The sequence below is a fragment of the Uranotaenia lowii genome, chromosome 2 (genome assembly GCF_029784155.1).
Source record: "Uranotaenia lowii strain MFRU-FL chromosome 2, ASM2978415v1, whole genome shotgun sequence".
Lineage (NCBI taxonomy): Eukaryota > Metazoa > Arthropoda > Insecta > Diptera > Culicidae > Uranotaenia > Uranotaenia lowii.
This window is the reverse complement of record NC_073692.1, coordinates 312,786,157-312,800,143: the sequence shown is the minus strand read 5'-3', so window position 1 is coordinate 312,800,143 and position 13,987 is coordinate 312,786,157. Positions and strand designations below refer to the sequence as shown.

The 13,987-nt window shown below is 31.1% G+C and overlaps 1 protein-coding gene and 1 pseudogene across 5 annotated transcripts in view; both read left to right on the top strand.

Moving 5' to 3' along the window:
• LOC129748643 (glycine receptor subunit alpha-4) overlaps nt 1-13,987 on the top strand; it is a 216,195-nt gene that overhangs the window by 149,064 nt on the left and 53,144 nt on the right. The gene's annotated exons all lie outside the window — the stretch shown is intronic.
• Nucleotides 398-496, top strand: LOC129750203 (U6 spliceosomal RNA; annotated as a pseudogene).

Genomic DNA, 13,987 nt, shown 5'->3' with positions numbered 1-13,987 from the left:
TACAGAATGCTTGGTAGATTCGCCTCTGTACTTATTAACCATTGATGGTCTTATTTACCTTGTATGATTTTTTTTTTCTCTAAATGGCAAAACTAATAGTGTTCTCATTAATTTTCTTTTGTTTAATAATCTTCCATTGCTTGATGTCAGCCATTATAATTTTGGTATGTTTGTTCTCATAATCGTGTCTAGTAAAGATTCTTTACAAATGTTTTATTGAAAAAAATCGAGTTATTATCTTTATTTTGACTATAGTTTTATTTATTTGTTTTGGTATTTCATTGTTTTATTAATTAATAGGTCCAGCATCAGCACCCAGTTCCTTCGACCAGTGTTCAAATACTTGTTTTATATGCTCTATTATTTTTATTTTTGCTGATAATAACTGACTTCTTCAGTCCTCTTTTTGGCTGGACACCAAAATTGGAACAATTTTGGATTAGCATGACCCCTGCGCAAGGATGATACGCAAAAACAGGAAACGTTCCAGATTTATTTAATTTTTATTCTCATATTGCTTATTCAGTTACAATATACATACTTATTTATTCTGTATATTATTATATACATTATTGCAGGTATTTTGTCCCTTATTTATTTTGCTGTCTGTGGTCTTATGTTGAATAAATCCAAAATGATTGAGAATACTAAATCTTGCCAACAAAATGGCCATTAAAATATGCTAATTAATCTTTTTTTATAGTGTTTAGAGTTATTTATCTTTATTTAACAATACTATTCAAAAGCTCTATATATTTTAATGTATATCTTAGATTTCAGGCCTCACCATGTAAATCATCGAGTTCTCCAGCGCAGAAATTTCTTGATTTTAACTATAATTTTATTGGATCTCGACATATGAATTTCAAAATACGTACTATATAATTTCAACTTTAATTGATATTAATCATTGACATTGATTGTATCCATCCGATGAAAATAATAGTTTACCGAATTTAGTTTTTCAGAGCCAGAAGGATCATAAAATCTTTTGAACATATTTACAATATATATTATAATTCGTTTAGTTTTATTACATGTATTTCATACTTATTCATATTGTAATTGTATTCTTTTATATTATGTTAATCATATGTTTTTCCTCAAAACATTCTCGAAGATGGAGAAGCCACAGCTGCGGTGCAACAGTGCACCCAAGGGGGCTACCATACATACATACATACATTAGCATGTTTCAAAAATTATTTTTAACATTGAAATTAAAATTTTCCTGGAATTCAGTTAAACTCTGATTTTAAATTTAGTTCCAGGATAGAACCATTGGTAATATTTATGATATTACAATCATGTTACAATCATATTTCTTTTTCAGCTTAACATCACTTTTGGAAAGGAGAGCTATGTTCAATATTGGTTAGTCATATTAGTGTACTTTCTATCCTCAGTATATGTTTTTAAATTACAAAAAAGTAGAAAATTCTGCAGAATTTTTTTTTTCGGTTTTCTCATACTATCCAATTCTCCTATTCCAAAATAAAAGGCATCATAAATATAAAAAATATTATGATGGCAAAATGTACAACTTTTTTTTTATTATTTACGTACTATTTATTCTTTAGCTTAAGTCTACTTATTTTCCGTAATTGATTTACCCTTCATTTCAGTACTTGTTCGCTGGGATTTTTAATTTTCAGCTTGTTACTTTTCGATTATTAATCAGATTAAAAAGTATCATATCTAAGTTGATATTGCAATTTTTCATTATTTTTAACCAGGAGTGTGTGAGCTATATTTTCATCATTGTTTTACAAAGCATCAAATGATCTTATTATTTATATTATACTGAAGTATTTTATACATTGCATTATATTTAATTATAGTTTGTTAAATTATATTATATTATAACTGTATATTTATTTTATTTAAATTGGTTCGGGGCATCAGGGTATCTTCGTTTTGTAAAAGGAGCAGGTAGCGGTATGTGCTCGTTACCCGTTTCGAATACTGGACGTTTCTCAATTTATGTCAAGGGAATTTGGCATGGTTGAGAAAAAGATAGTATTTGATTACTTTTTGTAAAATAAGGACGCACTCTTTTTTCGGAAGCCTTGGGGGCGGGATTATAATTTACATGCTATTTTGGTTAGTCAACAATATGGTAATAGCTTCTCGAGACTACTCCACTTATACCCTGGATACCGTAAGTGCCTCTGCTTGCGATTCTATTCCTCATTGAGAGGTTATAACTGTGTTGCATGGTAGCCAAAATGGACGCGTGGGTTATTTTTTTGGCCATAACCGCGGCGCTACCGCAAACACAAAGTGGATACATACATACATACATACATACAGTTTTCCCGCCAAACATATCAAATCAAAATTTGAAATTATAAAAACAAATTGATAATGATTTCACAGAATTACACAGAATTTCAATCATTGTGATTGGGTAATAAGTAATAAACAAATACAAAAGATAAGAATCAATTCTTGATTTTTTAATTATAGCATCAAGTTTAAATATTGATTTCAAATTTGTACAATATAAAATATTTTATGCAAACTTATTTATCCAGAAAACTAAGATATGCTCGAAATAGAATATCTTTTGACTATTGTTCTTTATCTTCTGTTTTCGCTAGTTTCAGTAGAAGTTAAGTTTTTTTGTAGAAAGATTTGGATACTTTGAAAATAAAACTGAATTTAATTAAAAGAAGCTATAAAACTTGTTTAGCTTGTTAATGATTTTTATTGCCAAGTTTTTATTAATAATCAAACGCAATAATTTTTTTGGGATTTGTTCTATCCTATAGTTAATCACCTTTGGAAAGGCAGCCAAAAACGTTCAAGAAACAAAATATTCTGAAATTTGGTTCATGGTCTACTGACAAAAAAAAAACAGTACAGAAACAAATTAATAAATATCACTCAAAGTTAAATATTTTTTAACTTTCATTACATCTCTGCTCATTTTGAAGTGAAAAATTTAGTTTTCCCATAAAATATTGACGCTTGCTGTGCTAAATCTGCACTGAATGCAATTAAGGGATTTATTGACTGCAAAAACAAAACAAAAATTATGATAGGTTTAAAAATTTATGAATTATGAATTTTCCATACAAACCTTGCAGTGTTTAGTTCATTTTGTGTTTCAAATTTAATGTTTAATTCTTTTATGTGAAGCAAAAAACAAAACAGCAATAAAAACTTCTTATAAATATGAATGATTACTTAAGGTAACTTAGACGAAGATTTTTTTTTTAAATTTTGGAGAGTCCTAAAAATCTGTTATGTTTTGCTTTGTTTGAATATCAAAGAAATTTTTTTTACTGGCCCGCAAGCAAATCTTATTTATAAAATTTGGCCCGCCTGTTAAAAATGTTGGCCACCTATGGTGTAAAGTCTGATTTTGTGGGTGGGTGTAGGTAACCAGAGAGGAAAAAACACACTGAAAGAACTCTTCACATAAACGCTACGTAAAAATGTACATAGATTTTTGCCGACATGAAAATCACGTGGAACCTACGTGAATTTTGGGTAAAAAACAGAGTTTGCGCAGCAAGCACCAACCATTTTTGCGGTTTAATGACAGGCAGTTGTCGTTGCACCATTTGGAAAAAAATATCAAACTGTCGCTATAAAAATACAGTATCTTCAGAACATTTTATGGAGTAGAAAAACTTCAGATACCGATACCTGAGAAATAGGGGTAGACTTGAAAGCGGCACGTTATCCAACATACTGGAAAATTGTGCCTGGAAAGAAATAAAAGCCCGTCAAGTAGTAACAGAACGTCATTTAAGTAAATCAGGAACACTACTGGGCCTAGGTGGCTTCCTTGATGCACACTTGATGTGGCAGGGGCAGGTAATTCTTCGGAACATGAGTTAGCAGATCTTACAGAGATTTTGCGACCAATGAGGTAGCTGCGAAACCATTCCAATAAGGATCCACAAATTTCTAGCCTCTCCAGCTTCGCAACAGCTTTTTTGTGGTTGAAAGATGTACAGACCCCTTTCGATTTTGTCAACACCTCCAAATTTTCTTGTAATTTCTTTTACTTGAATCTAAAAATAAGGCATTGTTATTGTCATAAGCGTCATTTTTCCTAAATTTTCCACAATTTTAGTCAATTTTCATGATTTTTTGGCTCACCTTACACATTTTGTACTGTTTTTGTTTTGTTCGTAATGTCTGTTGTTTTTTTTCATACTTGTCGTTCTTGTCCTTTAACATAGTTTTTTGTCATTTTTAGTCTTTTGCTTTTTTATAGTTTTTTTAACCTTGCCAAAACCAAGCTGGATCTATGGTTCTTTCATGTTTTTCTTGTTTTATGTTGTTTTTATTAGTTCTATTTTTTGCAATTAAATTTCATTTTGTTTCATCTTTTGTTTTTTTTTTTGTTTCCTTATTTCAGCTCGTTTTTCTTTCCATAATCTATTTAATTTTTATTGTATTGTTTTACTGCTTTTAATCTTGTTTTATCTAATTTTATCTTGTTTCAAATTGTTTCATTTGGTTTTATCTTCCTTTATTTACTGTTGCCTTCTTAAACTTTGTGTCATCTAACTTTGTCTTGTTAGACTTTTTTGTCTTGTTTAATCTTTTTATTATTTTATTTTAACTTGTTTTATTTTGAAAATGAAATTTGACTTCTACTCGTTTAGCTTTTTAACAAAATTCCCAAATTAAGGCTGCTTCATGCGATTTCAGTCATTTAAATTTCAAACGGGTGCCGCTATCAGATTCTGTTCAAATATAATCGTTAAAAACTCAGCTCTATCATTTGAAATCTAGCAGCGACGGGATTATGTTATCGTCCTATTGTTTTTTTCACATGTCGTTATTTTAATATTTGTCAAAATGAAAGTATGCCATGAAATGATTGTTTTGGTAAAGAACAAGTTTAGCATTATGTTTTTGACCATTAAGATCCCCAATATTTCGGTCATGACATGATGGTTTAAATGGGTCATGAAAACGATAACCAGTACAATGTTTGCAAACTTTTAGGATTTTTCAATTTACAATATCGTCACAAACTACAGCTAGCAATTGCATAAGATTCATGAAAACAGAGATAAAATTTTCAGCGAAATCACAGAAATATTTATAATTTCACAGAATTTTGAGAAAAATTTCATCAGAAAATTTTGAAAATATTCACATATTTTATAAATTTTGTAGGTTTTTAAAACAATATACTTTTTTATGATATTTTTTTTTTATATCTTACTTTGTCTTGGAAAAATAGGATAATATTGGTAGTGTTAATTGGTTTTTCCCATTAAGAAAAATCCTAATTTTTCATATTTTCCACCACAAAAAACCGTCACAGAATTTGAATCACAGAAAATCAGATTTTTTTTTTCGTAAAAACACAGATTTGTTTTTGGCAACCTTGGCTTATTCTTATGCGTGAATATAATTTCCATTATGTGAATAACCGAAGTATTCACATTCACGTTTTTGAAATATTTTTGTCATGACATGATCCAAGACTGTTCATTTTTCTTTGGAATAATGATCCAAAATAAATTTCGCCATCCGTATGCATGAATGAATATTATCAAGCTTCGCTTAGAGCAACTGTATCCGTGGTCTATTCTTGGGTCTAATTTACACGGGAATTGGACCAACGAAGTTGGATCCAGCAACCCCACTCGTGTTCTATTGTCAAGCGGTTTAGAACTGCGTCAAATTGGGTCCAAATCTTATCGGTTTTGGACCAATCCTTATACGAGTTCTAAAAAAAAGTTGAGACTGGAATAATGTACCAGTGCACATCAGAGCACCTGTATTCGTGGTCTATTCTAAGGTCCTATTTATACAATAATTGAACCAATGAAGTCAGATCCAATCCAGTGAAATAACTGGCAACCCCACTCGTTTTCCATTGACTGTAAATGGAACACGGATGCGGTTGCTTGGGTCGGAATTTGGGTCTAAACCGGTTGTTTGGACCACGGATACAAGTGCTCTTAGTGTGGCAGCCAAATGGGTCATGTCGAATTTTGAAAACCGACTATATATCTAACGTTTTGTAGATCAGCTCAAAAAAGCTGACCTGTGCAAAATTTCAAATTGTTTTAGGGGTGCTTCTCAAAATGCTCAAAGTTTCGTTTTTTTTTTATTTTAAAATCACCAAAAGGGGGGAGCAAAGGGAATTCGGAAAATCGAAATTTTTATTTTGATGCCAAATGATTAGAAATGCATGAAACGTCGAGATCTGGTGTAAACTAGAAAAAAATATTTTGGTCAAAAATCGACTTTCGGGAACTTCCGGTTCCCGGTTTGTAAGTTAGATATTTCCAATCACTTTAGGGCGATTAATAAAAAAAATTATATTTTCCTGTAGAGCCAATTCCTCTGTAAAACACCTTTGACGACAACCAGAAGATAAAATGTAAAACAAAAAATAATTAGCAACGATCTATTTTTTACAATTATGGCCGCTGTGCACCGGTGCGGTTTCTTTGGTCTGCCAAAAATTTATATTTAGCGAATATTTATAATACAATAAGTATATTTCAAGTACCTTTTTAATTTGCTTTGAACAACTCAATATTACCTATGTAATGTTTTTTTTTAAAAAAAGCAAACGTGCTACCTTTTTTACCCATGTATGAATCCATAATTCTTTGATGAATTAACCAATAAGAAATATTTTACTAAGTGTTGTTGTTATTTTTGAAGCTCAATCGGAGGATAAAAAGCCTAATTTTGTTGCAGTAATTCAAAAAGCTTGACTTTGTAAAGATATTGAAAGAAATTAATTCAGTACAGGGTAAATGAGCCTAATTTCGCTATATTTTGTCAGAGGTTTTTAGATTTGATATTATTGCGCCGAATCTTTAATACTTAGATATACAATTTTTTGGTAACTAAATTCTAAATTTTTTTCTGAACTCTGTTTTGGTTTGAAATAATCATTTCAAGCCTTAATTTACGAAAAATATCATGTTTTATAAAGTGTGTCGATGTTCCTAATATGGCACTAATTGTTCCTAATGTTAACATATGGGTGTTCCTAATGTGGAAAAATGTATCCGTGTACCCAAATATTATACTTTTTGTTCCTGATTTTGCATATAGGTCTGTTTTTTTAATACTTTAAAAAGAAAATCTTAAAACTCACCTTTTTATAAATATAACAACGTTTTTGGAATATGAATAGGGAATTAAGAACTATTTAAATCCTACACAATATTCCTTTACGCTAGTTTTGAAGAAAATAGTGAATATTGAGCTCATTTAAATTCAAACAAATTTCCAATGGATACATTTATTATATTTCAAAAAGTAGAAAATTCATTGTAATGGATACAAATAAGTTCATTTAAACAGAGCATCATGCAACAGCATTTTTAGATGCAACATTTGGGTACCACAACACTTATTTAACTTTTATCTATCTATCTATATATATAAAACAGGGAGAGAGACAGACCATACAGAAATGTGCGAACACGCAAAACTCTTCGCTGGATCATCCGATTTGCATGCGATTTTTTTTGTTGTGTTCGTCTTCACGTAAAGAATAACACAACGGAGGGATAATTTTGAAAATGTTTTTGTGGAATTTGAAAATTAATTTTTAGTTTTATTCGTATCAAATAAAAGTCATGGCACCCAATTTCCAATTTTTTTTTCATTCGAATCACCCAGAGTAGGAAGGCGCCAAAAGCAATCAAGGCTTACTGATATGCATCCATCTCTCTATAGGAAGTTTTGGCGCCCATTTTCGTTGCAAGTGTACTTTTCACGTGGTACCAGTAAAATGGATACTTGGATGTGATTTTCTCTATAGGGTTCCGCAACTACGAAGCATAGGAAAGTCTGTACGAAGAATATTGACAAAATTTGTAATTTTTGCATCAGAATCAAGGCAATTCTAAGAGTTTTTTGGGAGACTGGCAACTCTGCTGTTTAGTGATTGCATGGTTTTTTATCGGTATCAAAATTCTTAAATTGTGCGTGTTGTATCTGTTTTTAACTGGCGGTTCTACTATCAAAAGATAGGCGAAGTTTTTGTGATTAAGTGTGTTGCTAAGTTAAGGATGTGTATGATTGAGTTAAGAAGAAATCAGTGATTTTTAATGAAAGTTTTCGACACCTGGTCCTGTGATGACTCGAACCGTAAGAGGTTGTTTTGTAAAATTTCCGCTTGAACTTGACGAAGAAGTGGCGCTAGTATACCAGATTATCAAGGATTCAAACCGCGTCACCAACCGTTCCCAAAAGTGAACTTATACTCCCATGCTCAGGAAATATTTCACCGAGACACAAACCAAGCTTCAGATAAGTACCCTTCCAGTTTTATCATTACATCGTATTCCTGTTTTTTTTTTAAATTGAAATTGGAACGATGCGAGAACTGTCTGCTCTTGATAGTTCTTATGTCATGTTGTATGCTATATTACGTTCAACAAAGAATGAGGTAAGCTTCGTTCGTCAAAATATATGAAGCTTTCACCAAGTTCCCTAGTTTACGAAAGCTTTCGTTGAATTCAATCCTGTTGAACTCGTTAAATATTATATATGGTTGCCAGTATCACAAAAAAATCACAAAATTATCAAAAAATTATTTGAAAACTAAATAGGTTTTCTTTCTTGTATATTTTTTTTTTCAAAACTTATTCGAAAAACTTAAGACCTTTTTATGGCAACAAATTCAATATTAAAAGAAATAAAAAATAACAGATAGGGTTAACAACTCAACCATCAATGCTTTGAGTTCCTTTTTCAAAAATCGACGTTCTTGATAATTATCACAAAAAAAGTGTAGATGCAAGAAAGCTAGATTGATGTACGTTAAGGTTCAACTTGTTTGAGCTTTTTGCATCCAAATCGTATGTAAGCTCATATCCGAAATTCTTTATCCAAAAATGTAATGCCTCTGATGTTCAATGTTGCAAAACCAATTTTTCACGGTAATAAAATCCTCAAAGCGTCAAATTGTTATTGATAAGAACTTTTAAGGTGATACAACGAAAATTTACTCAAATTTTCATGTTTTATCCTACTTTGTTATTTTTTTTTTTTTTTTTTTTTTAAACGATCACACACATATAGGATCTCAGTGAAACTTCATGTTTCTTTGAAGAGATCTAATTTTTTACTTAACCCTAAGGCGTACATCTTTCAAAGATATTATGGCTAGCATCTTACAAATGCTAAAACCACCAGACCACAGAAAGAGTACTATATGTGCCGTGATCGGGATTCGATCTCATGGACTCTGGCTTAGAAGACTGGAACGCTATCCTCTAGGCCACGACCGGCGGCAGTTATTCTAAAATTTTCTTTTGCTTCCGTTTTCTTTTTTTCATCAAAACCAAAATTTTATTGATTTCATAAACGTTTAGTAACCCTGTTTGATTTCCATTTAAAAACCAAAAAACTAAATTATCATCTAAATTAGATTTGAGAAAAAATAATAAAGGAAATAAATAATATCTGATAGAAGAGAAATACGAGAATAAAATAGAGAAGGAAAACTTTATTTCGTATTTGATTATTCAGGGAAGATTATTTCAAGAAAATAAACTTACATATAGTTCAGTACATTATATCATATTTCTTGTTTTTGCATTCGGTTATAGTTTTTTTGTTAGCAAGTTTATTTTGCTAATTTTCTAGAAGTATAATTAACTTTAAATTCCGGGTCCGACGAATCAAAAATGTTGATTTCAAATTTAACTGCATGTCAGTCAATGCATTTCTTTAAAAAAAACGCCTTTTTTTTCTTAACGTCACGAACGAAAGTAAAACTTGCGTATCGTTTTTCTTTCAACTTATGGAAACCTCTCTTGTCAAAGTCACGTTTTTTTTAAACAATCTTCATTGGTATTTTCTAAACTTGAACATAGTTCGTGCCTTAAATAACCCTAGACCCTTTTTCGAAGATAGCATGAAAATAATTGATTAAACTCTGAATAAAATGTACTGCTATCAAAAGATTTAGTCTGAAAACTCTATAATGTTCGCTTATATCATGTATCAAAGAAATAATATCACACCAGGCCGAGAAAATCTCTTAAACGATAACGCCAATTATAAAATTGATCGACCTACTTGCATTTCATTGATGTTGTAGGAACCACATTAGGGAAATATAATAGTCGTATTAAGATTCAACTACCTCCTTTGTGATTTTTAGTTAATCCCAACATGAACAGTTTGGTCATTGCTTTTCTCAAACTTTGAAATTCATAAAAATAATAGAAATTTTCTTACACGAAGCCAAACTTAAAAGCCACGCAACGGAAAAAATATCAAAATTCGGTGGTAAAGTCTTAGTAATAAAGAAAAGGAAAGAATTTTTTCAATAGTATCGAATATGTATGTAATTGATTTGAAATATATTGTGATAATGAAATTAAAATATTAAAATTTATAAAACTACATGAACCACCACACATTTGAATCTTAAGAAAAAACATATTTGGCGACGGATGCTTGATAAATATAGTCACCTAGTACGACTTGAAAATACTGAAGGAATACTATCTTTTTCTCAAAAGAACTCTTTGAGCAATGATTTACAACAGAAGATAAAATGCGTATCGAAAGCGCTTATTATAACATATTAATGGAACACATTAATAAAATGATTGAATAATATCACGGTGTCTCTGGGAGAAAACTTTATTTTTCGAAAATTAGCATCGCTGATTTTTGCACCATTCGAGGGCAGGGACTTTCCCCTTTCATTTGAGCCCAAATTTGAGGTAGTCCGCCGGGGGGTCTAGAACATTTTATTTTTTTTGAAGATTTTTTAACCTTTTTGGCGGTTTTTCCAAAGACAAGATCATACTGGTCACTGTGGAAATGCTCGTCTTACCTTTAGCGTGAATCCAACATCATATGTTAGTAACATGATTTGATAGGAGGTTTCTCTGGCTGCAGTTTTGTAGAAGACATCAAAGTGATACAAAATGGAAGAGAAGAGTTGGAGTGTCACAAACAGAGTGATTATTATTTCATTTGAAAAATCTAAAAAAAACTTCTCATCACTGATTGTACTATGACCAGAAAGAGTATTCTACGAGCTTAGTTATTGATTGTAGAGTGTATAGATGATCAAAACATTTCATTTACAAAAAAAAATCAATCTTTTACATGAAGTTGATCAGGATTATCTGAAGTTAAAAGCATTTGAAGAGTTTTATTCTGGAAAAAATGTCTCCCGCCTCTCTTGAAAATTTAGTTTTTTATATTTTGGGCTAAGTTAGTTTGACTAATTTATGAACAAACATTTGGGATTAGAAAACAAATAAGATTTACTTCTTATATTTAAGTCCAAATTTTAAATAATTCACCTGGATTTCAAAATCAAACATTTTTGTTGAAAATCTTTCATCCTGTTTGATGATTTCTGAAGGTTTTCATACTTTTCACTTTTGATTAATTGTAAAATCTTAGAAACGGGTATCACAAGCGAAATAAAGTGTCATATATACAATTTAAAAAAAAATTAACCCTTGGTTTTTGTTTGTGTGCATAAATTGGTGTTTTTGGAGGCACTCGTGTATGTAAAAATGTGGTCGAATTTAAGTTTTCAAGCAAAAATTCTAGATTGTTCATTTTTCTCGAAAGTACACGAACTGAACCAAATGTCTTTTATTGATTTTTTTTATAAAAAGGAAAAAAAAAATTACATAATCTCAACATCAACTCTGTTTTCAACAATTTTAAGTGGTTGATTTGATGTAATACTTTAATCTGAAAATATTCTCTCAATTACTTTTACATTTGTTCAAATTGATGATTTTTTTTTCAAATTTCCTAGATAAAAAAAAAACATTGGTTTTTATTTGACACTATGGAACACTGCAAACATTTGTCTGTGGATTTCTGCATTTTTGGCTCTCTAAAATGTTATTTCTTACTTCTAAAACAAAATATAACATCGTGTCATGAACAGTATATAAAGCAGTGGCTTGAAATGCTTAAAATTCAAATTAATTTTTTTTTCAAATTTTCAATACATTGGAAAAAAATACCTTAAACTTCAACTATCCCTTACTTCGGGAATTTTTGAAAAATTAGACAAAAAATAGAATTTGATATTTGTTCCGAATTAAAAAAATCCCAAAAATGCTCATTACTTCAGATAATCCTGATCAATTTTATGTAAAAGATTGATTTTCTATTGTCAATAAACCGTTTTGAACATTTATTCACTCTACGATCAATAACTAAGCTCGTAGAATGATTTTTCTGGTCATAGTACGATTAGTGGTGAGAAGTTTTATTAGATTTTTCAAATAACAAAAAATCACTCTGTTTGTGACATTCCAACTCTTTTCTTCCAATGTGTATCACTTTGAAATCTTCTACAAAATTGTAGCCAGAGGGGTTTCCTGTTAAATCATATTATTTACATATGATGTTGGATTTGCGCTGAAGGTGGGACGAGCATTTCCACAGTGATTGGTATGATTTTGTCTTTGGAAGAACCGTTAAGGGGGTTAAAGGGTCTTCAAAAAAATAAAATGTTCTGGACCCCCCGGTGGATTGTTTCAGGTTTGGGCTCGAATGAAGGGGGAGGGTCCCTGCTTTCGAGTGGTGCGGGGGTTAGCGATGCTAATTTTCGATAAATATAATCGTGCCATCAGAGACACCGTGATATGATAGATAACATTAATTGGTGAATCTTAATGGAAAAAATAATCGAATATGTAATCACTTCTTGAAAAGTAAAAATTATCTAAAACCTTACTTTGTGCTTTTTAAGCAATTAAGCTCTAAATGCTTGGCTTCCAAAATGTATGAGGCAAAGGAGAAAAAAGAATTAAATAATTTCCAAAAGGCTACACTCACGAAAGACAGTTTAGCAAATTTGTGTCTGCGTATATCATAGTAATACATTTTCAGTTCAAATTATTTTATTTCTCATCCATAAAGGCCCTTTTGGAAATTGTTTGATTTAACAGGGATCGCAGTAAAGGAAAAAAAACGAGCTAGTTTGTCTAGGGTGAAATGCGGAAAGTACCTAATAGCTTTCACTAAATACTTAACTTGATATATTTTTATTGCATTTTATCGAATGCCTCATAGAAATAGGAGTTTCCTTAGGAAATGTCTAGGAGCATAGGAGGTGTAGGAAAAACATGATCGCACCATTTTCCAAAATGGATCCTGATCTTTACCTTTCTTTAACTAACACAACCCCTTCCTTGGATACTTGAATATAGATTCGCAGACGTACAGACGGTTTCCATAGTTGGGGATACTAACTTATCTCTGGTTCTGAATATTTCAAAATTATTTTGGAGTATGCAGGAGCAAGAGGTTGCTAGTTGAACCTAAAGAGTATCATACTAACATTCCTTCCTTTTTCCCCCATTGACTACTAGGACGTGGCCGGCGCCGTTATTGATCTTTTTAAAGGGAGAGCATGAGTTTTGTGCATTGTGAATGAATTGCTAATCCCAAGCACCATTCTGTTGGCCCTTGCACAAAATTGATGGCCTCGATCAATCACGGAGTAGCAACCATTGGCGAATCAGAACTTGTTCTGCTTAGCCACGCCAGCGATCATGGAATTGGAAATGCGTAAGTTGAACAAATCCTATTAGAATATGTTATCTGAAGTCCTATTTGATTGTTGGTTGGTGTATGAATATATCTTCACAGCATTTCGAATTCAATGATTTAAGGTGGATATGAGTAGTCAACCAAGCTAAGCTAAGCTAAGAATCAAGGCAATTCTAAGATTTTTTTAGATGTTTGTTCGTTCACCGTTAATTTTTTTGAATTGTCATATTCTTTTAGCAACTCAAGCAATATGGCTGTAAAATTTCCAATAGAATCAAAACAACTTAATGAGATTGAATTGAAACATTTCATTATCAAATCATTTTTTATGAGTTTTGGTAACTTCAATAGAAAGTCATATAACTGGTAAAAGATCCCTTAATTTATTTTTTGTTGATTTTATCCAGTTAGTTTGAGAATTGAAGGTTTTTAATTTTGGATTGGAGGATCAGGAAACATTGGAAAATCCACACGACCTTTC